The sequence below is a fragment of the Mustela putorius genome, unplaced genomic scaffold (assembly GCF_011764305.1).
Source record: "Mustela putorius furo isolate JIRA1106 unplaced genomic scaffold, ASM1176430v1.1 tig00000596_pilon_pilon_pilon, whole genome shotgun sequence".
NCBI lineage: Eukaryota > Metazoa > Chordata > Mammalia > Carnivora > Mustelidae > Mustela > Mustela putorius.
Window position 1 is genome coordinate 8814592 of NW_025421428.1, and position 26333 is coordinate 8840924.

The 26333-nt window shown below is 53.7% G+C and overlaps 2 protein-coding genes across 9 annotated transcripts in view; one reads left to right on the plus strand and one right to left on the minus strand.

Moving 5' to 3' along the window:
- ANGPTL2 (angiopoietin like 2) overlaps nt 1-2676 on the minus strand; it is a 33830-nt gene extending 31154 nt beyond the window's left edge. The window contains exon 1 of the mRNA XM_004757281.3: nt 2152-2676. The gene's annotated coding sequence lies outside the window, so the exon portion shown is untranslated. The remainder of the gene's footprint in view (nt 1-2151) is intronic.
- Nucleotides 1-26333, plus strand: part of RALGPS1 (Ral GEF with PH domain and SH3 binding motif 1) — a 270593-nt gene that overhangs the window by 169048 nt on the left and 75212 nt on the right. The window lies entirely within an intron of this gene.

Genomic DNA, 26333 nt, shown 5'->3' on the forward strand with positions numbered 1-26333 from the left:
ATTCACCTTCTGCCTCCTTCCAGTGGGCCCTGAGCCCCACCAGCAGAGCCTCTCCACATTTGACTGCTGTCTGCTGAGACCACTTCGGGTGAAATGGGCTATGATTCAGAGAGGCCTGAAGCTGCATGTCCCTGCCTGCCTGCCTTGGGCGGGCTGCTGCTGTTCATTCTAAGGCAGTGGTTGCTGCCTCCCTGATGTGGTCAGAATTGCTCGAGTGTGGCAGTGCAGACTGTGAAGACCTGCTTGCTGGTCCTGCAGCCCGCGGACTCTCCAAGTAGGGACGTAGGAAACACATGAATGGTATCTCAGACACATGGGTGAAATTTGCCCGAGGCTCCGCCCTGCTGAGCCGGTGCCAGGGTCCCATGGTGCTGTGTAGCTGTGTGGAGGCTCATCTGTAAGAAGAGGTAGATAAAGCCTGTTCTGTGTCAGAGAGAGGCCTCTTTCACAAGCAAGTGATGCATCGAAGGCAGGTACACGTGGTTTTTAGATGGCGTGGTGTGAGCATTCGGTAGGACAGCAGCCAGAACAGACTTGGCTGCTGGGGGACCCAGTGACGGGGTCAGGAAAAGAGAAGTCAGGATACCTTGACCAGGGCAGTGGAGTGAGGAGGGGAAAAGTATAGACTTTGGAGCCAGGCTGACCAGGGTTCAAGAACCGCATCATCGGGACGCCTGGGTGGCTCAGTTGGTTGGACGACTGCCTTCGGCTCAGGTCATGATCCCGGAGTCCCGGGATCGAGTCCCGCATCGGGCTCCCAGCTCCATGGGGAGTGTGGCTCGGAGTGCTGGGTTCAGGTCCTGGTGCTGGCACTTACTAACCCTATGGCCTTGGGCACATCCCCGAACCTCCATACCTCAGTTTCCTCCTATAAAGGTGGGGACAAGGGCTTGAACAACAGTACCCTATTGCAGGATGGCTGTGAGGGTCCCGCGAGCTGGTAAGCGTCTGGCCCAGGGTGAGTGCAGTGTGTTAGCCGTTGCTAAGAGACAGCTGGTGTCATTCTTCCATTTCGCAGAAAAGGAAACAGGTTTCAAGAGACTGAGTGCCCTGCCGAGGTCCCGGGACTGCTGAGTAGAGGAGCTAGGACCTGAAGCTAGCTCACAAGCCCTACCTTACTCTGCCTCACCGTGGGAGAACGCATGTGGGGAGCATTGGGCCAGCTTCGGAAGTGGCATTCTCGGCTTTCCTCAGAGCCCCAGTGAAAGGAGATCCTTTTCTGAGTAACCGAACTGGCCTCTGGGAGCTCTCCTAATCCCACAGCAGAAGCAAGAGCTGACCCGTGACACACATATCACAGAAGGAGAAGGGAGGGATCAGTGAAGAATTTCTGTTGGGAAATGTTATCTAATGCTGAGTGCTTTCAAGGGACTCGGAATGTGGAGCCGGCGCTGTACCCCCCGCCGGGTGCCGGGGAAGACTGGTCCTCCCCTCTTTCAGTGCCACAGTCAGCCCGCTGGAGACCTGGGCTCCCGTCCGGTGCTGGGCGGGATCAGGCGTCTGTGGACATGCAGGGAAAGCCGGGGCAACGCTTTGCCCTGAGCCACGGTGACGGAACTCTCTAGCTGGTGTGTCCCCCCCAGCTCCGGACCCCTTCGGTCCTCTCCTCTCCAGCCGAGGGGTGGGCAGAGGCTGCTGGGCTCCAGGGAACTTTCTGAACAAGGGCTCCCGGCTCTGGCCAGACAGTGTTTGCTTTTGCTTTTGCCTCAGCATAGGGTCTAGGCAGAGTGCATAGAAACCCAAAACTTCAAAACGCCTTCCCATGTCCTCGGGCTACTCCTGTCCCCCTAAGCACACACCTACACACAGGAACGCGCTCACGCACACACCCCAGCTGCCGGGCCGTGCCCTGGAGCCGCCTTCCTTCACCCCAAAGGCTCTTTGTCTGCAGCACAGTAGGGCTTACAGAGGAAGCTCTCAAAGCCCCAGCCCGTGGTCTCATGCCCCCAGAACACCACCCTCGGCCCAGGTGTCCGCAGTCTGCCCCAGCAGTGACTTTTTGGCTCCAGAGGAAAGCAAGAGTGACTCCCTCTGGGGTGCAGCTGCACACACCCCCAGCTGGAGGGGTCAGGGTTCTTGAACCCCCAGACATGGGGCCAGCTGCTGCGTCTTGCCCCCTTGTCCCTTGGTGCCACGGAGCTGGCCCCTTACCTTGTCACTCCTGCTAGACTCCCCGGGGCAGCTCCTCACGTGCTCTACCCCAGACGTCAGCAGGGCAGCCTGTCCATGGCCTCCAGGAGGGGTCCCCGAGTCGCAGGCCGGACTGGCCGCCAAGCAGCCCTGCCTCACTGGCCTCTGCTTGCTCCGCGGTGCTCCACAGCTGGTCTTGCGCCGGGGGTGGGGCGGGGGCTGGCCAGGGGTCCTGCTGGGGCTGCTTACAACCTGCCTCCTCTCCCAGCAGGGGCCAGCGGCTGCCTCCGTGCCATGCTCTGCAGGTCAGGGACTCAGGAGGCACTGCTCAGGGCTCTGGGTCCATCCTCAGGCCGTCGGCAGCAGCCTCATTTGAACTCCCCACTCCTTTGTGGAGCCTTTACATGCCGCCGGAGGAAACTGTGAGCACAGCCTGACCCTGGTTGGCTGCAGGCACTTCTCTCCACCCACCAGTGCAAGAGGATCCCCCAGGCCCCAGAAAGGCTCCGGGCCTCCCCTCAGCCCCAGACAGAGGCGGGCCGCCCGGTGATGTCACACTAACTCCGGCCCCAGCTGGCCCAGCCCCTCCCGCCCCAGCCCGCTTAGGCGGCCCTCCTCGCCGGCCCCCTCCTTCCCTGGCACGAGCAGCTGGGCCGGCTCTACTCCCTGGCCTGCCCGCCACTAGCGCGCTCTGCCGAGGCAGACGGCTTCCCCTCTGACTCAGGTAATGGGTCTAGATCTGCTCTAGCTGCACAGGCAGCAGGTCCCCCCACTGAATGGTTCCCTCATCCCTGCACTGCCCCACAGAGCCCCAGGTGAGCAGGGGGGACAGCTCCATACAGATGGCTTCTCCCCGTGGGCACCCTTCCTAGAGGCCTCTCTCTCACCTCTAAACCCCGGGGAGGGAGCCCAAGACTGTGCACAGAAGCCAGCGGGATCTGTGCTGAAGCTAACAGGAGGCAGTGGCCTGAGACACGGGAAACACCACAGGCTGGCGGGGGTGGGGGCTGTGCATGGGAGAACCGCCTGTCACTTACCACCTAGAGGCCTTGATTAAGTCACTTCACGGTTCTGTCATCCCTTTCATGCATCAGTAAAAAAGCGAGGACCAGTGATCTAGCTTCATGGATTCCAGGGTATCACGCGGGGGAGGGCTTGGCGCAGGACAGGAGCGCCCCGGCGGGCTGGACTCAGCACTCGGGAGGCGGGCAGGCCGGGACTGCACTCCCAGAACCTCTGTGGTGACCTCCAGACCTTCGAGGACCCGTGATGAGAGGCCCCGGCACAGTCTGTCAGTGAGGTGGAGCGCACGAGCGTTCGCAGAGTCAGAGCAGAAGGGAGAAGACCGCGCCAGAGCCCCGTGAAGTGAGCGATCCTGCGGACACACGTGTCCGCACCGCCGGCAGACAGGGGAGGCCAGCGGGTACCAGGGCGGGAGCAGCGGGGTGCACGTTTGTGTGTCTGCCTGGGCAGCAGCTCTGTGAAATACTGGTGGTGACTCTTCCTTCCTCTTTAGAGAAGTTTAGTGATAATGGTGGTGATGACGCTCAGGTGCAGATTGGGAGAGAAGCTTCGGTGGGATTCTCCTCACCATCAGACATAGCGCACTGTGTTGCTGGGCCCTGGGCAAGCTTGTCCACTGTGGTCCTCTGCTCCTCAGGACTGCCCCTCCTGTGTCGGCAGGGAGCAAACTCTGCTTCTCGCCTCGGCCCCTCCCAGCCTGCTCAGACGCGCTCCCTTTGTGATCTGTTGGTCTTGTTCCTTTTTAGAAGGCGAGTCTTCACCAGAAGACTGCAGTAGCTTACAGGTGACATTAGCCGGACGGTCAGGTTGGACAGTGTGCCTCCTACGACCACCGTGGGGGTGAAGGCACCCGCCCACTCAGGAGGGTCCCTGTGCCAGGGCTGCACAGAAGCCGCGGGAGGCTGGGGACTCCAGGCGCAGCAGAAGCACATAGGCTGGAGTCGATCCTTCCTGCGCGTCCCCCTCGTCAGCCCGGAGGCTGGCATGCTTCCTTCTCCTCCCCTTCCTCCTCTGTCTCACGAGTGTCTTCTCCAGGATGTGTTTATGGGGAACCTGCTCTGAGCTGACACCAGGAAGTCAAAGTTGCTCTCCTCACAGAGCTTGCAATCAGGAGGGGAGACAGACAGACAGACCCATGAGAAGTGCTAGATGCTAAGCAGGTCTCTCAGCAGGAGGCTGGCTCAAGCCGGGCAGTCGGGGCAGGCTCCCCAAGCGTGTGGTCTTTCAGCTGAAGCCTGATGGATGGGTAAGAGTCAGCAGATGCAAGTTGGAGAGACGATAGTCCGGGTAGAGACAATAGTGTGACAGACCACGTGGCAGATGGCTTTCTCGAAGATGGCCCCAATAATCTCCTACTCCAACACAAGAACTTGACACTCGTCCCAGTGAGACGTAGGGTCTCTGTCCCCTCCCTTTGAATCCAGGTGGGTTTGTGACCTCCTTACAACCAGTGGAGTGCACTGGAAATGACACTACCTGCTATCCAAGCCTGGGTGAGACGAGGCGGTGCAGCTTCTGCCTTGTTCACTGGGAAACTCTCTTTTGGAGCCCCGAGCCAGGCTAGACCCTGGGAAGTCCAGCTACCTGCAAGCTGCTGGGCAGAGGCCCGGGGTGACATGGGTCCCAGCTCACAGCCAGGAAGAAAGATGCCTCTCAGTGATTCAAGCCTCCAGCCATGAGTCAGCTCCTGCTGGAGTCTTCCTGCCGAGGCCCCAGGCACGAGCCACTGTACCGTTCTGCAGCTGAGTCCTTGACCCACAGAATCCATGAGGATAGGAAAATGGTTGTTTAGGCTGCTGAGTTTTGATGGTAATTTGTTAGGCAGCAGTAATAACTGGAACAATTATAGGGAGTTCTTCCCAGGACTGCATTTGTCTGAGGAGAGACAAGGAGCATGGCGGAAGACGAGGCCTTTTTGGAGGTGGGACTTGATCCAAGGACAGTGGGAAGCCACGGAAAGCTTTCCAACAACTTGCTTTTATTTCTGAAAGGCCCCATTAGGTGTTGAGCAGAGACTGAGTTGGCAGGAACCATAGACAACACCTGGAGCTGGTGGGCGATGGTTGCAGCCATCCTGGTGAGAGAGGCAAGTGGAGGCGATGGGACTCGCTGGGTCAGAGGGAATTTCCAGGACCCACCCCCCCCTGCGGAACAGGTGCAGCCCAGCTCCTGGATTACTAGAGCATATTTGCTTTCACAATTCACAGTTCCTAGGATCCCGTCATGTGGGAGAGGAACACCAGGATGGCCTTGCCCCATCCATGTTTGCATATCCCTCACCTTTGAGGTGGCCTTGGGTAGTTGAGGATGCTGCTGGAGAGCTTAAGTTGTGCAGTCAAATTCTACCACTTCTACCACTATAGCTTCTACCACTCAGCTATAAGCCTCACTGTCCTCAAACATAAAATCGAGATGTTACAAGGACTTAACTGATGGGGCTGTTGAGAAAAATGAACAAGATGGCAACACACTAAGTGTGATGTGTACCGGCTAGTACACGGTACTTACTCACTGTTGGCTGCAGTAATCCCCATCGCCTCCTTTCCTGGGCTGTGAGTCCTGGAGCACCGGAACACGTGTGGGTGTGGGCCACACAGAGCTCTCCTTCTGGGCAGCCTGGTACAGAGGAGTGAATAATCGAGTGCCTGGCTGGGGAGGATGAGGAGCTGTGGCTCAGCGTCTAACAGACCTGGGCTCAGATCCCTACCCTGTCACTAACCTGGGCAATGTCCTCTTTCTCTCGCAAACTTTGTTTTCTCATTAAGAAAAAAATTTTTTTAAATGATACTACTCATTCCTTAGGGTGTGAGAGGACTGAGTGACATGATGCACCTAAAGCACAAGGCGTGGCATTAAACATTCAGTGGTTGCCCAGGAAATGGGGCTGTTGCTCTTCCTGCGTCCAAACACCTCTCTGCTCTTGCTTGCCAGGTGCCTAACTTCAGCTTGGAATCTCCGTGACCTCCTTGAGAAACACCCTTCCCACATTTCCAGCTGACTCTTGGACCAAAGTATCATGTGACCAAAGCACATGAGGAGAAGAGAATCTCCCTTTCTTTTTTTACACTTTTTTTGATCAGGATGTTTTTCATCCTATGTGAGGTTTACACGGTGGTAGAACACAAAGACTCTTAATTATGTCCCCCAATTTGTTTAAACAATTTCATGTGTCTTCCATGTCTTATCACCTTTCTAACAGTTACAGTTTTTTTCTCTGTTGGAAATGTTGGGCTCTTCTACTGAGATACTGTATATGGCGGAAGTACGTGGGCAGTGTGTGTTGTAAAAGGGGGTGCTTAGGTGGGGTTGCAGTGTCTAACCAGCATTTCAAGCCTCACAGATCCCTAGTTGCTGGTTTTCCCCTTCCCTTCTGTAGTTTTTAAATGCCTTTCCATTGTCTTCTGGCCTGCATTGTTTCTAATGAGCAGTCAGATCTGCTCCTTATTACTGCTCCTGGGTACAGTGAGTCTCTTCCCCTCTCATGTCTTTTAAGAGTTCTCTTTATCTTGGTTTTTAGCAGTTTGTGGTGTGCATAGGTGTGGGTTTCTTTGCATTGATTCTGTGTGGAGTTCACTGAGCTTCTTGGATCTTTGAGTTGACGGGTCTCACTAAATTTGGATGTGTGTAAGGCGATTCAGGGCCATTATTTCTTCTAATATTTCTTCAGTACAATTATCTCTTTCCTACCCTTCTGGAACTGCATTTACACACTTGGTGTTGTCCCACAGGTCACTGAAGCTCCCCTCCTCTTTCTCGCCCTTCCTCCCTCTCTTCCTTCTTTCCTTCCTTCCTTTCTCTTCCTTTTCCTTTTCCTTCCTGTGCTTCAGTTGGATCATTTCTATTACTTGTCTCCACGTTTACTGACCTTTCCTTCTACAGTATCTAGTCTTTGATAATTTTATCCAAAGTATGTTTTATGTCAGGTACTGTATTTATTGGGTCTAAAATTTCCACTGGTTTATTTTTATAGGACCAATTTATCTTCTGAGATTCTCTATCTGCTCATTCATTCTATCCTTCATTTCCTGAAAATCCTGTACATATATATAGTAGCCATTTTAAAGTTCTTTTTTTTAACTAAGTCCAACATCTAGCTCATCAGTGGGTCTGGTTTTATGGGCTATTATTTTTCTTGAGCATGGGTCACATTTTCCTGCTTCACTTGTCTATCATTTTAAAATTGTATAACTGGACTTCTTGTATGATACATTGAGTGACTTTGTATTTTATTGCCTTCCTCTAAAGAATGTTGTGTTTTGCTCTGGCAGGTGGTTAATTTACTGGCTTACCCCCTTGGTCTTGTGGAGGTTTGGTATCTAGGTTTTGTTCAGGTAGGTTTATTTTGGTTTTGTCCATAGTCCTAGGGTATAACTCTTAGTCCTGGGCTTACTGGGAAGTGTACACTAGGGCATGGTTTCAAAAACTGTGTCTCCTCCAGCTTCTGTTGCTTTGGGCTGTTCTCAGGTGCTTTCAAGCAGTTGTTTTGTGTATTGTCCAGAGCTTATCATTGTTACCAGCCAGAGAGTTAGTTCAGTACAATCTATTTTTCCATTTTGGTAACTGGAGCTCCCTGCATTCCAACTGAATCTGTCTTCTCCCTCAAACCTCCTGTATTCCGCCTGCTTTCAGTGCCCTTGATAAACCTAGATAACTGGTTCTTTATTCAGTTCTCTGCCCTTCCTGCTCTTGGTCATAGTCTGTTGGGAAATACCAGCCCCAAGAAGTCATAGATTGATTCAGCTCAGTATACCCACCTGGGCACTGGAAGAAATGTGTTGTCCCCACAAGCCTTGTTAGATAATCTTATGTAACTAATTATGATACGCTAGGCATCAAGCTCAACATTCTGTAGGCATCATTGTTTCCTCCTCTCATAACCTATGAAGGAAGTATTACCATTCTGTTCTACTAACAAGAAGACTGAGGCTTATTGAAGTGAAGTTCCTTGCACCAGTCCACACAGCTGGGAAGTAATGGGACTGGGATTAAGACCCACATCAAAGCAATCAGAAACACAGTTGTCCTGAAAACAAATAACATCTCTTTAATTCTAAGACATTTTTTTTTCTTGTTTTAAGATCTCTGAAATCAGGAGGCTTCTTAAAGTTAACAGTCTGTCAGGGCTAATTGGCCACACTTTTTCTTTTTTTACTAGAATGTGACACATTTAATAGTTGATGACTTCTCAGATTCAAGGTAAGGAATTATGGCAGTGTTAGTGATGGGGCTCCATCCAGTGAGATTAACCCATGGTTAAGGGACAAGGAAGTACATCTCCTCCTCTCCTGGTCAGCCGGTCTTGGAAAGGTCCAGGGGAGTGTCCAGCATCAGGAAGCCTGTGAGGCTGCCAGAAGTCGCCCTCCCTCCAGATTTAATGCAACAGCTGCCTCTAAGCTAAGACTCAGCCAGCTGGCCCCTCCTATTGGGAGGTGCTGTCGTCAGGTCCTATGGCTTGCCGCCCCATGTCTGTCAGGGACACCATGTGTTCCCTGGCCCTGGTAAGAAGTTTGGAGACTTACGTTTATGGGGAGATTCTAAGGCAGTGCTACTGGTTATCCTCTACCGCCTGGTGTCACAGAGGATGTCCCAGCACACGGAAAGCCCTTTGAGGACATCATGCTGTTACATGCTGGCCAAACAAGTTTGTATGTTCAGTTACGAAGTCGCTTCGAGAGCCTGTTGTTAGCTCATGTACGACCCTTTTCATTCCCCCTTCTCCACCCACCTGCCAGGAACAGAGTCAGGGTAGCCCGTCTCCTCAAGTGTGGATGTCAAGTCACCTAGCAGGCAAACACATTTGCTCTTCAGTCAACAGATATTCACTGAACTCCATTTGAGCACCAGAGTTTGGGCTCCAGGTCAATGTGCCCAAAGCCAATTTGCTAGGATGTTCAGTTGACTGGTTTTCATTTTGTCGTTCTAACAGCATTTTAAGGAATGTTCGATTGGCCTCATCTGCCCTCTTCTTACTGCAGCTGAGGCAGAGGCCTGTCCCCAAGAGGGGAGACGAAAAAGCGCAGGGAAGAGAGATTTTTTTTTGCTGGTTTTCTTTGTATTGTCATAACAAAATCTTCACAGAAATTTTCCAAAGCTGTTTAAAATCATTTCATGCTATATAAACATTTTTAAAAAGACTTATTTATTTGAGAGAGAGAGAGAGAGCAAGAGCACAAGCAGGGGGAGGAGCAGAGGGAGAAGCAGGCTCCCCATTGAGCCGTCGCAGGACCCTGAGATCATGACCTGAGCCGAAGGCAGTTGCTTAACTGACTGAGCCACCCAGACACCCCACCTATATAAAACATTTTAAAAATTGCTTTTTGGAACATTGTCTGTGTCAGACAGTGTCAGACTGTGGGCAATTTTATGGCCAGGTGGGGAAGACCACAATCCCCTTCTAGACACCTGCTGGAATTCTCCTCCCCAGGAGCAGCCGAGCTATTGCTGACCTTGCTTATCTCTCCTGGGGCCCGAGAAGGCAGCTGAGCAGATAACTGAGGGCTTCGGGAAAGAGACTGAGGGGGCGAACTTCCCAGACCGGAGGCCAGGGTGGGGACGAGGCAGGGGTGCTGGTGCCGCAGTGGGGGCAGTGTCGTCAGGGAGCCCCGAGGGCGCGCCTGGGATGGTCTTGTCCTGGACCCTGGAGCATCTTACTGGAGGACCAGCACGAAGCAGCACATGGTAAATGTCTGTTGAATGGCTCTGTGGGAGCGCTAGCCTCACGTCCAGGGCTTCTGACTCAGCGTCCTGGCGCTGAGGGCCGCAAGAGTGCACTTTAGGAGTCTGGCTGGAAGGAGAAGGGAGAGGAGACCCAAACTAAGAAAGACGGCCTCCCTGGCCACGCGAGGCTGCTCCAGACTTCTCAGGGCTACCCTAGACCCACCCCAAGTTGATTCTGGGGGTCCCCTTAACTGCTCCTCTGCTGATCTGGCTCCCGGGTGCCCCCGCCTCAGCCTTTCCTTCTCCCCTTCCCATCTGCCAGGCAGGTGCAGGAAGGAAGGTGGCACCTGTGCCAGGCACTCGGGGCCGTCCTGCCAGTTGAGGGCAGGACAGCAGAGGGGCATTTGCTCATAGTCCACACGCGGGTGGATGCGGGTGAGGGTCACAGTATTAGCCCCCCTCCTCCACACGGCAGGGCCACATCCCAGAGCACTTTGGCATTTGTTACCGCTCTTGGCCTCACAGCAGGCCTGGCAGTGCGGGGAGGGCAGCGATCATTCCCTTTTGTGGATAAGGGGAACGAGACTGTGACGATATTATGGTCACTGTTACTGTCATCATGTGGTAAATGTTTACTGTGTACCAGGCGCCGTGCTGGTGTCATTGCCTTATCTTGGCCGAAGCTTCCAGCATCTGCAGAGGGCAGGTGTCCATGCACGGCTCCAGGATGGCTTGTCTGCCTGAGGCACTCTGCCTTCGCGAGCTCTTTCCTCCCCTAAGAAATATTCAAAATCATCTTCTATGACTGCATTGGTCTGAAGACAAATACATTAATATTGAATATTAAGACATTTCCTGACCTAAAATTTCACTTTTTATTCTCATTTTAAAAGAAGTTAGAACATTTTTGTGAGCCCCCCCAAAGTACCATGAGTCCTAAGTGCTGTTCCCGCTGTGCCTAATGGGTGACTTAGCCCCAACTGCAAGTCCATGTGCCCTCACCCACAAATCCAGAATCCAAAAGCTCTAGAAAAATAGCAAGCCTTTTTTCAAAAGGCTGTTTCAAATTCATTTGGTGGCAAAATCCGACTTGAATTGGCAGGAGGTTCAGTGTAGTCTTTGAACTGCTTAATGTCCCCACCCCCCTGTTTAGGGAGCTGCCCCAACTCTATGAGAGGGTTGGAGGACATGTGGCCTGGGCGCTGCATCCCATGCTGACACTGCCTGCCCTCCTGTCCCCCACCCGGTGACCCTTCTGCCTGCTCCCTGTTCTCCTCTTCTGGATCGTGAGCTCCTCGAGGACAGGACCATGTCACATTCATCTCGGGAGTGTGGATAGTAATCATTTCTCCATAAATCCATCATTCCCCTTTTCTTTTCTTTCTTTCTTTCTTTCTTTTCTTTTTTTTTTTTTAAGATTTTCTTTATGTATTTGACAGAGATCACAAGTAGGCAGAGAGGGAGGCAGAGAGAGAGAGAGGAGGAAGCAGGCTCCCTGCTGAGCAGAGAGCCTGATGTGGGTCTCGATTCCAGGACCCTGGGATCATGACCTGAGCCGAAGGCAGAGGCTTAACCCACTGAGCCACCCAGGTGCCCCTCATTCCCCTTTTCTTAAAGAACCCACCCAGAGCTGCCGCTCACAGACTTCTAGCTGGGCCCAAATCCACACGAGCGAGTGATCACGATGAGCCAGTCCCTGGCCGGTCTCTGGAGCTGCTCCCTGGGAGCAGATATGAGGGGGACGTGTGCTGGGGTCCTTGGAGGAACAGGAGACAAGTTCAGGGGAAGGAATAACAGAGATCATGCTGGTTGACAGCTTGTGGGTCGCAGGCTCTGTGCTGTTAGCATCGATTTTGTATCCCTCGCAACAGCTCCGTGTGGTAATAACCATCACTGTCCTCCTTTTTGGGCCAAGGAAGTCAAGCTCTTAGAGAGCTGGAGGAGGCTGCGCAAGGGTGCGTAGTGAGGGAGAGATGGTGCACAGGTGTAGCCCCAGACATGCGGACCTCAGGCTGTGGTCGCCCCTGGTGCCTAGTTCAGGATTGTCCCTGAACTAGGTAATGATGGGGCCGACGGGGGCAGGAAGGAGGCTGCTTTCAACAGGGCGCTCAGGAGAGTTTCTGAGAGGGAGGCTCATGTGAGCCGAGGCCCTGGTGACAGGAAGGAGGCAGCCATGCAAAGGGAACAGGGCATGGAAAATCTGTGCAATTGGCCTAGCTGAGGAATGGAAAAGCCACTGTGACCAAGCAGCAGAGACAAGCAGGAGAGGGGAGTGAGGGGCGGTGAGAGAGGCAGGCTGGGCAGGTCCTGTAAGGCCCTCCATGCCGGGCGAGGCCATGGGGTTTTATTCAGAATGCAGCGCAGGCCCCTGGAGGGTTGCAAGTTGGAAAATGTTATACTTCGATTTGCATTTTCTCAGTGTCCCTCTTGGTACTGGGTGGAGAATGGTCCAAGGGGGAAAGAATGGAACTGGGAAGACCGTTAGGAAACTTGAGGGGCTATCCAGATGAGAAACTAGGGGATGATGGGCACCAGGGTAGTGTCAAGGAGACAGAGACCAGTGGCTGGATTCAGGACTTTGGAAGAAGAGTTGACAGGAATCCAGCATGACTTAAATATGGGGAGTATGAAGCTACGCTGTTTAGTATCATAAAGATTTGCCACTTGAGAACCCTAGAAATAACACTCTGGGAGCAAAGTAGTGACCCGCAGTTGGGATTTGCCTGTAGTGTTGGGCAGTACACACCCTACCCAGCTATAGCCAGGAGCCACCACCCCCAACACTCCCAGAAGTAACTGGGGAAGTTGGGAATGAGGTTGAGGTGAGGCAGTTGTGCTGGAAGGATCTATAGAACATGCTTGAATTGCTGTTAATGTTCCCACCGGCTGGAGTGGACTAGAAAAGTCCAGTTCCGTACCCTACTCCTTGAACTAGTTTGTTCTCATCCGTGAGGTAGCTCATGAGGTAGATGTCATGAGGGATGCAGGGAGCCCAGGGTCTCTTGGGTTTGCAGGAATTGCTTTCAGCAGAGATCCATAGATGTGTTGTCCCAAACCTGGAAGGGGGACCGTTGCAGCGGGCACTGACAGGAAGACGCAAAGAATTCATATCTACGATCCTGGAAAATCAGAAGCGACTGTTCCTGCATCTTCCCTGGTTTCAGATGCCCAAATCTGCCCTGATTCTCCAGCTAGTAGGTCCGGGGTGGGCCATCTCAGAGACACCCACACAGGCCCTGCAGGAAGTAAAGGCACTGGTACAGGAGGCTTCCTGTAGTCCCTCCAGCCTCCAGATCATCCCCTGGCCTCCCTCTTATCCTCCCTGGCCTGGGACAGATAGATTCCTGCTCCCAGGCTGAAACCCTGGAGGGCAGGGGTGAGGTTTCCCCTTCACTGGGTATTTTCTGCTTTCTGCCCTACATCTGGTCTTTGTTACCCTCCCTTGTGTCCAGAGGCTGACCTGGATGGATTCCCCCAATGGGCTCTCTTGCCTTCTGGCTTTGGGTTGGGTTTGGCCCATGGCAGGTGCTGGCAGGAAAGGAAGGGGTAGGAAGAAAGCAAGGACAGGCGTACGGCCAGCGCCCTCCGCGCAAGACCATGGCTGTCTCGGTGCAGTGGGAGTCTGCCGGGCCTGGGTTTGAGTTCTGCCTTACCTCTTACTAATCATATGACTTCTGAAATTTGCCTATCCTCTCAGTGTATGTTCCCTTATCTAAAAGCCAGGACACCAGTACCACCTTCCCAGGTCAGCTGGGAGAAATTAGTGAATCATGCCGAGTGCAAATACCCTAGCACAATACATGGTATACAGTAGGTGCTGGTTAGATGCTGGCACTCCTCTTTAGTAGGCTGGAGCCCCATTATCTTGGATCTCCAACACATTTGGGTCTTCTGAAGATCCTTAGTTATTTTGTATCTCTCCAGAGAGTGTCCTTTAGTTTCCCTTTTTGGTTTGTATATCTGTCATTGTCCCTGGAACCACCCCCACAGAACCTCACTGACCATCTTTTAGCCAAAGAAATGCTTCCTTGCTCCTGCCTTTGTGCGCAGCCTGCACATGAAGTCAGCTCGACCAGAGAAAATCGTGCCTTCGACATGGTAGCAAGCGGGCTTATGGGACGCACACATGTACACATTCAGCAATAACTCGAAATGTTTATTGAGCACGTCCTGATCGTCCGCACAGTCCTGGGAGGCAGGTCCTTTTATTATTTTGCCATTTTCAGACACAGAAACCAAGGCCTAGGAAGTTGCCTGACCTGCCCCTGGCCCTACCTGAGCTAGTCTGGCACCAGGCCCCTGCCCTCTCAGCCCCTGGATTACCTGCCTCTGTCACAGGGAAACCACAGCTCTCTGGGCCCCAGGGCCCAAGTCACTGTAGATCATCTGGTTGCCTGGAAAGCTATGAGGCGGTTTCCTTAGTCAACCAGTGTTTTAATTTCTTATCCATTCTTAAGTTTTTCATGCCGACTCGCACAGACACACACATGTGTGCTAACTTCTGTAAATCCTGGCGAATCCCGATACTGGCCTCTCCTTGGTGACTCCGTTGTCTCGAACAGATGAGCCTGACTGCAGGCTGCAGGGCGGAGGGCACTGTTGGCGGTGCCCTGGAAGCCCCGTGAGCCCCAGGCAGCTGTGTTTGTGTTCCTTTCCTAGCACTTCCTTCCATGGCAGCAATCACCCTCCCTTCCTGCTCACCCCCCCAGCCCTCTCCTGGTTTATTGCTTCTCACTGGCCCCAAGTCCCAGGAATCCGATAGAACTATTTCTAAACAAAAGGAGCCAGGCACTACACTTGTCTAAAGGGCTTTCCTGTGAGTAACGTACCACAGACTCAATGCCTGAACTTGATCACATCAACTGCGGAGCTCAAAGACCTTTGGGGCCGATGAGAGCTATGCTCTTCCAAAATACTGCCATCCAGTACGTACTCAGTGTGTGCCTGGCATGGTGGGAGGCCTTTTACATGGGTCATTTCATTGAATCCTCAAAAACAGAACCTTCCAAGAGAGATTGATGCTGTCTTCCGTTTTAAGTGATGAGGTACTTCAGGCTCAGAGAGGCTAGGGAGTCTACCCACAGCCACACAGCAGTAAGGGGCAAAGCCAGGGTCTGCATCTGGGCCTTTCTGAATCCAAAGTTCTAAGTGTCCTAGGCGCTGAGCTCTCCAGCTTCCCAGCGGTGTGAGGTTGGGCTGGTCAGGGAGGCTCACACCTTCATGTGGGGATAATGCTGTTCATTCCAGAATTATTAGGAAGCTTAATGGAGACAAATGTTGAGTGCTTGTCTCATTAGGGTTGTGTGCCTGTACTCGTAACTTTAGCCCCACTCACACTGGTGGTCCTCAAGCTTTATGGGCCTCAGAATCAGTTTGCCAGGCCCCATCTCACACTTTCCGATTCTGTAGGTCTGCAGTGGGGTCTGAGAATTTGCATTTCTAGTAAGTGACTGTGAAGATCACATTGTGGGAGCCGTTGCTCAAGATAGATGGTAGATGAGTTTTCCAAGAAGGTGAGTCTGGGGTGGCCCAGCAGTGCCCATCCCCTACTTTTGATGGCTGTTTCGTGTGAACAGATGCTGGGTATGTTTGGAGCATGGCAAGTGTGGTTTGGCTTTCACAACCATTTCCTGGGAGCCGGCTCGATGTTGGCCTCACCCTTTCCCTCCCCTACACCAGGTACCTGCACGTCACTGACCTGGGATATAGAGCATTTCAGCAGCATGTGGGGTCTGGACTCTGAAACAAGGTTCCTTCGACCAGTCTCATTAACATGATTCCCACTTGCTTTCCTGGTACTGAGGAGGGGGTAAAAGGCACATGAAACAGATAATAATCATCTTGCAGAAATTACTTCCTTGAGCTTTCTCCCCCATTCTGACCCCCAAAAACCTTCTGAAGCTTCCTTTGATGAGGCCAGGCATACTTTCCTTCAAAACTGGAATTTTAGGTTTATCTCTGTGGTGGTATGATTGGTTGTCCCCCCTCCCCAGCAGCTGTAAGGGTTGGGTGGGCCACCCCTAGCTCCCTAGAGCCCAGCACAGTACGTGGCACACAGCAAAGGGTACTCTGTTGAGGTTGTTGGAGAACCTTGTGGCACAGTGGCAGGTACTAGGGTAAGAGGGACCTGGTTTGAGCCTGAGGCCTACCCTTCCTAGTTGAATGGCCTTGGACAAGTAACTTATGTGGACCTTTGTTTCCTACTTTCTGAACAGGAGCTGGTAAAAGTGATACCTGCGTGTCAGGGCTGGCATGAGAATTAGATAGCATATGGTCCCTACAGTGCCTGTGTTTGTGCCTGCCACATAGCGCTGTATTTCCCCCAGTCCTCACCCTGCCAGGCAGGCCGGTGCGTGGGTAGAGAGCATAGGCTCTGGAACCACAGTTTCAAGTTCAATTCCCAGCTCCACCCCTTGCTCCCTGTGTGGCCTTGGACAGCAACTCATGTCCCCCGTCTGCTTTAACGTCCTCATCAGTGAGGCAGGGCTAAAAGGTGTCCACAGCACTGTTTGGTGACCAGTAAAGACATGTGTGGGTTGGGCTCAGCTGCGGGGCCCGTCTGCAGCCCACACGGACTTGATCCCTCTCCACACGTGCAGAGGAGCAGAGCCTGGCCACATGTGGGGGCACTGGAGGAGGAGGCCCGGGGAGCTGCCCTTCTCATGATGCCCACCCCCAGCCCCGCCACCCCGAGAGAGAGGGGAGCAGCATGACGGGGGAGCTTTCCCTGAGAAGAGCCATCCCCAGCTTCTGCGCTGGAAAGTCCCTCTCTCTGGCAGCCCTGAGACAGGCAGATCCGTCTTCAGCTGGTTCTGATTACTCTCACGAGCTCGAGAGCGTGCTGCGGTGGCGTCCCCCTCCGCAGAGCTGCCTTCGCCTGCAGACGTCACCCCCTCTCTGCTACCTGCCAGTTTGGGGCTGCGTGGGGTGGGGTGCCCCCCTCCCCCGGCAGGGCGAGCCCCCGCCCGCCCGCCTGCAGGCCTGCCGTTGCCTTTCTTCCTCTGCCAGGCTCACTCTGGGCATTCCTGGGCCTTGGCCCTCCTCCCGGGCATTGTCAGAGAAGCTTCCAACACCTCGAAATCCACCCGGGGGGGGGTCCTCCCCGTCCCCTTTAACGTGGAACCCAGACGATCCTGGTTTCTATGTGTGTGGAGGGTTTGGTAAACAGAATGCTTGAGCCCTGACTTGCTGGAAGGGGCGAATCCCAGCTGACGTCCCAGACGCTCAGCCTATTTTGGGCCTGGTCTCTCCCCTGCCGAGGTCTGTGGTCAGGCTCATTTCCCCCCTCCATCCCTCAGCACCCACCATGGGGGTTGAAGGGCCAGGGAAGCCAGTTTCGTGTCCCCATCCAGCCCTGCCAGACGGCCCGCGCCCTGCCCCCTGGCTCCGCTCACTGATGCCTGGTATCCACTTGGTCCGTGCTCTTGTCCCCACTCCCCCCGTGAATGCTATGATTCAGCGCACAGAGGGGAGCTTCACTTAAGAAAGAAAGTATTCAGGGCCGCCATCCAGTTCAGGCAGGCGCCAGGAGATAGCTGCCAGTTCCTGCCCGGCTACACCGGGAGGGCTGTGCACCCTCCCCGCACACAGGGGGTCTCAGGGGTCTCTCCTTTTTTTTTTTTTTTTTTTGTTAAGACCCACAGTCTCTTTTGGTTGCTAGACCAGATGCAGTTTAAATCTGTGTTCAGCATAGCTCATTAATAAGTAGCAGATTAGTAGTCTCCTGGAATTCAGAGAACACCACCCATTCAACAAGTGTGTTAGAGGCCTCGGTGGGCCTGATACTGTGTGAGGCTGCTCTGCTGTTGCTGGGAACACCCTGGGCACCCTGGGTTAGTGGCTTGTGAACCTTGCCCCGCCTGAGACCTCTTTTGTGTCTCTTGTGATCTCCGGGTCTGAAAACACCTATCGGTGATAATAGCTGCCATGTCTACCATGAAGTTGATGGCTGCTGTGTGCCAGGGGCAGTCCAAGGTCTTTATTACTCAGGGTATTGTATCCTTGCCGGGGGGCTAGAGTAGATGACACCAGTCTCCTTTGTGTAGAAGAGGAGACTGGGTCCTGGGAGAGTCAAGAGTCCTGTCCATGGTCACTCAGAGCAGTCTTGCCCCCAGAATGGACTCATATCTTTGTCTCTTTCCATTGCAATATGAAACATGCTACTTATATTTATTGTTAACAAATGTCTAGCTGCCCAGAGCTCCTGAACAGCTGAGAGTAACTATATAATGATTGCTGGAACAAAACCCAGGTGATGGCTTCCTACCCGCCCTGTCCCCCCCCCCCGCCCCCCCAGTCCCAGTGCGTGGGCTTCTTCCCCTTATGCACTTCTGTGAACCCTGGATTGATGCTTTGAGTGCTTTGAGCAAGAGAGATGTCCTAGACACACAGCAGGTGTTGTTTTGAGGTGGGACAGGTACTTCTCCGCAAAGCCAAGTTAGGAGGCTCTGGGGAAATCCTTTGCAAAGACTGGGGTGCCTCTGTCTCTGGGGGAGGAGGGCTGGGCACGAGACAAGCTGCAGGATGCTCAGACACACTGAGAGCATGGGAGAGCCCCCAAGAGCTGGGAGCACAAGGGGCCGCCCCTTTCCCGTCTCCTCTACCTCTGCTGAAGAAGAGGAAGAAGGCGATTGACATGGAGCCCCCAAAGTTTGGGTCATGTTGAACGTTGAAATTGGTGCCTGTTTCCATGCAGAGATGTGTAAAGGGGTTAATCTGAAGAGTCATCAGGCCTTGAAAGGACTTGGTACAGAGAAGGTCTCACCCTTCATTCCAGTTCTCGGTGCCCTCCTGAAATGTCAAAAACTCCCCCAGATGCTTCTGGGTCAACACGTGCAGGGGACTGAGGCTGGTGGCAGGGCAGGAGCTGTGCTACACAGGTGGCCACCATACCACATGGTGGGACACACACACACCCTTCCAGAGAAGGGGTCAGGGCCTGTGTCCCTGGTGGCAGGGACAGGAGGCCGGGCTGCTCTTCAGTGATGGAGGGGCTGGGACAAAGCTGAACGCACCCCTAGGGGACCCAGATCTCCACCTGCATGGAGACTACCAGCTGGCCAGGGCCACCTGCGTCAGAGGGAACCAGAACAGACCAGGTTTGCTACCCCCGACAGGTGACCCCAGTATAAGCAGATCTCGCTTTCCTGGAGAGAGTGGACGGTGAAGACTGCTGGAGTCTGGAAGGGTTAGTGGAGGAACTTCCTATAAAGAAAGGGGCTTGGAAGAGAGCAGAACTCTTACTCCCGTCTCCCCCAAGTCCCAGGGAGAGGAGGGGGAGAAAAAGGGAACCACTGGGAGCTTTGAATTCCGTTTGGATAGAGTCTTCACATGAACAGAACCAAGTCTGAAATCTTCTAATGTACCCATGCTAAAAATGGAAAGTGACTGCAAAGTTACAGAATCTGGCCCAGATTTCATTAGAGGACCTGATGCCCATAATGGAAAAGGGGAGTCAGTGCAGTACGTTAGGGAGTGCGTGTTGGTGAAAATATGGCATTTCACGTCTGTGCCCCAAGTGGACTCAAATTGCTCAGTCAGTAGTAGTGACTGGAATCGTCTAGAGGCCCTGGCTTGGAGGTCCCTGGTCTGGCCAACTGCACTTCCCGCAGATGCCCGAAGGCCCCACTCCCCGGGTGGGGCAGGTGGGGCAGAGGCACGCCCTTAGCCATACTGGCCATGGTCCAGAGTGGGGCGTCCAAACAAACAGGGCCTGTTGGCACTGGCAGCCAGGGAAGCCCTGGTGGTGGGTAGAGGGGATTTAGTGAAGCAGAAGAAGGAGAAAGAGGAGGGCAGACTGAGGAAAGCCTCTGGACCATCACTGAGCCCCGCCCTCTCCGTGGGCCTCCTCACCATGTGATGCAAACGGCAGTGGGGTTAACGCCTGAGCCAAGTGTCCAGAAGGGTTTGGAGTCCATGTCCCAGCTGGCTGCATACAACATATGTGCCTCTCTGAGCCTCACTGCTCTCCCGGTGGGACGGGGACCAAACAGGGCTCCCACAGGTAGGGTGGTCATCGAGACATGGTGGGGAATAAGCAGATGAAATGAAATGCTGCTTTCACTCGTGGCCCCCACAAGCGTGCATGCCTGTGAGCTGCCCCCATTTCTACCTTTGGCATCTTTGTGGGAAGGTGCGCTCATCCCCAGGGTCAGAGGTGAGGCGCCTTCAGCCTTGTGGTCAAGGGCGAGGACCAGGTTGCTTTACTCCACACCGATGCTCTTCTCTACACTTTGCCAGATAGAGTCAGTGGATGTCAACACTGCCTCTGGCCTTTCACCTCATGGACCTTCTGTCCCTCTTGCCTGCCTCCTGGAAGGCCAGCAGGGACTTCAGCAACTGACATGTGTGGACTCCACGGTGTGGAGGAAACAGATGGTCGCAGGAATGACCCATGGCCTGGGGGTTTCTAGCTCAGCCTGGGGAGGCAGTTTGTCTTAGAACTGGCTGCTGTAATAAAATGCCATAAAGTGGGTGGCTTGTAAGCAGTCAAGTTCTCTCTCAAAGCTCTGGAGGCTGGGAAGTCCAAGATCAAGGCATGGGCAGATTCCCTGTCTGCTGAGGGCCCACTTCCTGGTTCACAGCTGACCCTCTCCTTGCTGTGTCCAAACATGGGGACGGGGGTGAGAGATCTCTGGGGTCTCCCTCACAGCGGCACAAATCCCATTCGTGAGGACTCCATCCTCCTGACGTCATGACCCTCACGGTCACCCCCTGCTCCTAATATTGCCTGGGGGGTGAAATTTCAACTCGTGAATTCTAGGGGGACACAAACATTTAGTTCACAGCCAGGTTGTGTTTTTCACTGTCCTGCCTGTAATTAGTGGTAGTTGAGTTTGACAAAAAGCGTAAAGCACGAGCTGGATAACAGAGATAACTTCCTGTTTGATAAGGCCGTTCCCTCTGTGCTCAGCACTGACGCCCATCCGCCACCTGACTACGAGGGTCACCTGACCCACTGGTCCCTTCTCAGTACCTCATCTCCAGCCAGGCTGGAGGCTCACACCAGGCCAGTTGGAGCCTTTACCTATTTTGTTTTGTTCTGTTTTTCTGAGGTCGAGGAAGGAGAGCATCTCTCTTCCTTGGTCGCAGAGCTGTCATATCCTGAGCCCACAGCTGCCACTGGAGAGAGCCTGAGGGAATGAGGCACAGCAGCGAGCCCCGAGAGGGCAAGGGTAAAAAAAGGGTGGAGAGCACAAGCTGTGCAGGCAGCTGGCTGCCAGCTCCAGGCCCCACCCCAGCCCCTGTGTCCCTGGGGGTGTCCTGGCGTTCTCCAGATCCTATGGTGCAGCCTCTGGTCTCGGGAGCCATTCTAGGATTCTTAGAGTCTTTCACCCATTGGAAGCTGGTTTCTGTCACTGGGAGCCAAAAGGATTCTGACTTCAATATTTTTTCCCCTTTCTTTTATTTAAGAAATATGATGGGGGGGCGCCTGGGTGGCTCAGTAGGTTAAGCCTCTGCCTTCAGCTCAGGTCATGATCTCAGGGTCCTGGGATCAAGACCCACATTGGGCTCTCTGCTTAGCAGGGAGCCTGCTTCCCTTCCTCTCCTTCTGCCTGCCTCTCTGCCTACTTGTGATCTCTGTCTGTCAAATAAATAAATAAAATCTTTAGAAAAAAAAAAAACGAAATATGATGGGAGGGCTTGTGTTGTAGCAAATACTGTGCCTACCACTGAGGAGACAGCTGTAGGAGAGCAGAAATGGTCCCTGATCCTGCGGAGCGGGGGCTGGGGGGATATCCCCGTGGCGTGGAGCTCTACCCCCCGGCATGCTGGCCAGATGACCTTGCACAGGTTGGTTGCTTCCTTGGAGCCCAGAGCCCTTATCTGTAAATGGGGCCCCCAAAGTGCTTGGGGAGAGAGGACGTGGAGCTAGAACACAGCCCTCAGAGGGCTCAGAGAATGGCAGCCACTTGAATCCTTAAAACTAGATTCCTTTGACTGACGAGTCACAGAGGAGGAGCCCGGGGCAGGCAGGCAGGGCCTTGAGGGAAAGCCCCCAACTGCTGGGTGAGCAGACCTTGCCCAGCCGGTGGAAACAGTACCCACGCACAGTACGCGCGAGCTTATATCCGCAGATGTCCACTTGATTATCTACTTATCCCAAAAAGTCAGCGCGTTCTTGAACCCTTAGAGCCATAAGTTCCACCGACCCAACCCCTAACCGGTGAGGAAACATCCAGGGATTTGTCGATGGTCGTGCTGCTAGTAAGGGACAGAGCCAGAACAAGAGCCCAGGGCCCGAGTCCCACTCAGCGCTCGTGCACGGCCCAGGGAGCCAGGAGTCTGGAAGAGAGAGGATGAACGGGCGCTGGTTACCACGATGCCAGAGCGAGGGGCAGAAACCAGAGCTGTCACGGGCACAGGGCGTGGGTGTCCGACAGACTCACAGATTGCTGCCTGTAGTGTGTTGTCAAAGAAGCCCCCAGAAAGAGCCTTTCATGCCATCCCGCGGAGGTCCACATCAGCACGCACCCCTCCCTAACTGTATGACTCAGGCACATCAACGCCTCGGGGTGCCAGTGTGTAAAGTGTGTGTTACTGACACCCGCGGCCTCAGAGGTTACGCGAGCGCAGCACGGAGCTCACTGGTGCAGCTAAAGCCCAGGGCCTGACGTCCGCTAGGTGCTCCGTGGATGGCACTCACTCGGATTTGTTGCTGACGTGCTGGGGTCGTGGGCACTGGTGGGAAGGCGGCACTTTCACTGACTCTAAGTTTCAGCCTGATTCTACTCTGTGTTCTTCACATTCTGTTCTGGTCCTAAGAAATGAGAATTCCTAGTTTGAGTCCCCTAGGACCCCACAAGATCTCTGTCTCTCCCTTGAATCTGCTCCCTTGGCTTCGCCCCTGAACCTCAGCTGCCTGTCCTTACAAGGGATGGAAGATGATCCTTCTTGGAGAGACGTGTCCAGACCTTCTGCCAACAGCATGTTGTCCAGGCTTTTCCTGCCTCAGACGAAGGTTTGGCCAGAAGGTGGGTCACGCTGTCCTGTGCTGACATGTGACAGGTCTGGCAACATGAGGGTCCATAGGCCATCCCATGCCCATGTTCCCAGGAGGCTGCCATGGGCTTTGGCTGGGAGAAGTTTCTAGACCCTGCCATTCTTGGGTCACTCTGACTAGGGAGGCCCCAGGGAACTGGGACTGCCAGGGCTGCAGCCGACCACCCCCGCCCACAGCACCCGCTCTTCTTCTCAGCAAAGAGGCAGCTCAATCAGCAGCTGCACAAATGCTTCTGAACCCAGCCTGCTGTGTGCCCGGCCCTGCCACCACAGGTGCCCGTGTGGACTGGGCCAGTCGTGGAGACCTGGAGGGAGATGGACGCCAAATAGCCAGTGGCCTGGTCCATCTGGAGGCCAGAGCACAGAGCCTGCCCTGCACTCAGCAGGTCAGCGGAGTGAAGGCCAAGGGGAAGAAAAGCAGAGCCTGCCTCAGCAGGGCCCAGGGCCTGTGGGTCAGACGGGCACAGGTCCTAACCCCAGTCCCCACTCCCCGGGGTGCCACATAAGCTCCCCGTGCCCTGTTGGGTGTGTAACAGCTGCAGTCAGGGTCCAGTAAGGTGGTGCTTCCCCAGACTTTGGGCATTCGTGACCATCGCCACCATTCCTTAACTTTTGTACTCAGTTTTTCTCTTTAAATCTATTTTATTTGTATCTGTGCTATTAAGAGTTTGCTCTGCAATAAGGTTTTTTAAAAAAAATATTTATATGAGAGAGAAAGTGTACATGTGTGAGTTGGGGGAAGGGCGAAGGGAGAAAGAATCTTCAAGCAGGCTCTCCCTCCTGACCACAGAGCCTGACATGAGGCTCGATCTCACAACCATGAGAGATCACGACCTGAGCTGAAACCAAGAGTCAGACTTGAGACTGACTGACTGACAGGCACCCCTGTGCAATGGTTTTTCTAATACGTGGTAAAATGGATACCAGTGTCCATCCCTAACCACCATGATCCTCTCAGTGGAGTGTGCCCCCACTTAGGGGAACAGGGATGACATTTGTTGATCATTTGTCTCAATGCTTGGCACACGGTGAGCTCTTACGCAGTTACGATTAGTATTGTTCTTTCAGCTGCTGTCGTGGCAGCCAGCCTGTAGGAGAAGAGGAGCTGGGAGCTACGACGGCTTCATCACTGCTAGCCCCTCTTCTCCACTCCACAAGGTCCATCCTTTTCTTTCTCTGCTTTTCCTTCCACCTTGAGAGTTGTCTTTGGGGAACCCCAGAAGGTGGAGAGGTATGGGGGTGCCTGACTGACAGGGTCAAGTGTGTGGGCTGCTTTCTGGTCCCAGACCCTCGAACCTTCCGGCACCTGCATAAAGTGGTAACTGATTCTGTGCCATCAAGAAGGGCCCAGACCGGACCCACCTGTCCCCGTGGGCAGCAGCGTTTGCGGCGGCCTCTGCCTACCTCTGGGGTTTCACAGAAGGCATCTGGGGTGTCCAGGACTTATGATGAGACTTTAGTGCCGATCCAGGGTGGGACTTTCCCACTGCCACCGAAGGATGAGCCCTCTGGGGTCTTCCACCAGCAGAGCAGTCCCCCAGAAACACGCGGCAACACGCAGTTGGCTTACGTGGATGAGTATGTTTATGTGAAGGAAACACCTACACTTGGAATCCCACAGGCAGTTACTTCCCTCAGGCTTTTCTGTGTTTTCTAAGATGAACATAAATATCCTTTTTAACAGAAAAGAAATGTCCTTTTAGACCTTAAAAAAAATAAGGTAGTGCAGATAGGGAAACCTTGAAGATGGCCAGCTGAGCATGTGAGCCAGGGGCTGCATTGCTGGAGGAGATGGGGATGAGGGCAGTGCCCCGGAGGGGAGCAGGCTGGAAAATGGGTGCAGAGATGAGAGGCAAAGCAGGAAGCTGAGGTCATTCACTTAGGAGGCAAGATTCCTGCAGGGATGGACAGCTGGGGGCGGGAGTGCGAGGCAGCTGTTGGGGAAAACCAGCCACCGAAGAGAATGGGAGAAGGACCAAGGGGCGGGGGCGGGCAAGCCTGTGGCGTGGGCCGAGGGCCCGGCTGAGGCTGGGAACTGTGCCCTCGGAGGGATGGCCATCCTGCAGCACTGCGTGATTTCTCCAGCGGCCCTGGGCAGAGGCCTCCTGAGTTGGGGCTTCACCAGCCGGCACCCCGCCAAGCAGAGGTGCCCGGGGGTTCGGGTTTGAGCGAGATGGGGGTTCAGGTGAGTGACCCTACAGTAAGCTCAGAAAGAAAGGGGAAAGAGATGAACTCAAGTTTGAGTTTTCTGCCAAACTGAAATTCCTGCTTACTCAACCTTCAGCTATTTTTTTAGTTTTAGATAAGATCCTCCAGCCTGTAGCTGCACAGGGCCGCCGTCCTGCCATGTCACTTGCCTTGCTCGGAAGCCATCCCCGAGGGTTCCAGCCCTGGCATGCTCGGGGCCGGCCTGCAGCCTGACCGCTGCCAGAGAGCCACATGTGACCTCAGGCTTGTGGGGCCTGGCCCTGGATGTCAGGATCAAGGGAAACTTCAGGGAGAAAGTTTGGAGACTCTTAAAAGGCTGCTGCCCTTTTTTTTTCTTTTATCTTTTTTAATGGCAAGTAAAGAAAATATAAACTACCATCTTTGTTTCCTAGGGTAAGGGACATTTTAACACCAACAATGTAAACAGGGTATAATCTCGGAATAAAGGATATTTTTTCCTAAGTAAGGACAATTACCAGACCTTTGCTAACAGTATTTTTTTGTTGTTGTTGTTGTTGTTTTAAAATATGTATTCTGAAAAAAAAATGTATTCTGTATTTTAAGTGTTTTGAATATAGAAAATGACAACATAAAATTTTATTGTGTGTTTTTGCCTTATATGTAAATGCATCTTTGGTATGAATCTGTCATTTTGGAGTATGGGTTCAACAGCCCATTCCAACACTTAGTGTCTTCCACACTTGCTTGTGAAAATCCAGCCTCCCGTGGGTCTGATGATGAAAACGGGAGCAACACTGTACATGCTAGCTGCTCTGCTTGGAACATTCTGGGAGAACACAGGCCTCTTGCCTTTCCTCAAACTGCCTTCTGCCCAGGTGCTGGGAAGTCAGTCAGGGGAGCAGACCAGGTTTCAGGCTAGCAAAGGATGGTATCCACAGATGCCCAGGGCAGCGCCCAGAGTGTTGGAGGCCTGCCTGGTCACCTCGCGGGAAGCAGGGGCTGCATCTGAGGCTCCTGGGGGCCAGTGAGTCCTCTGTCCTCAAACCCAGCTCATGTGCAGATTATGGGAAACCCTGGTCTCGGACTCCAAGAGGATAAATGGAGTGTCTTATCAGTGGCACATTCACCGACCGGTGTCTCCCCCCCCCCCCTCCGAGGGCCTGGAATGCCAGGCTGAGTGGTTGCACCTGACTGTGCAGGGGCAGTAGAGGGGAGGGAGTCCGTTGGTCGGGGGAACCCCGGAGGCCGTGGGAGGGGTAGGCCTGTCCAGAAGGAAGCAGGAGCTGGGCAGTACCAGGAGCACCAGGGAACCATCCTGGTGGGTCAGGTAAGGTCAGCAGGGCCGCTGACAT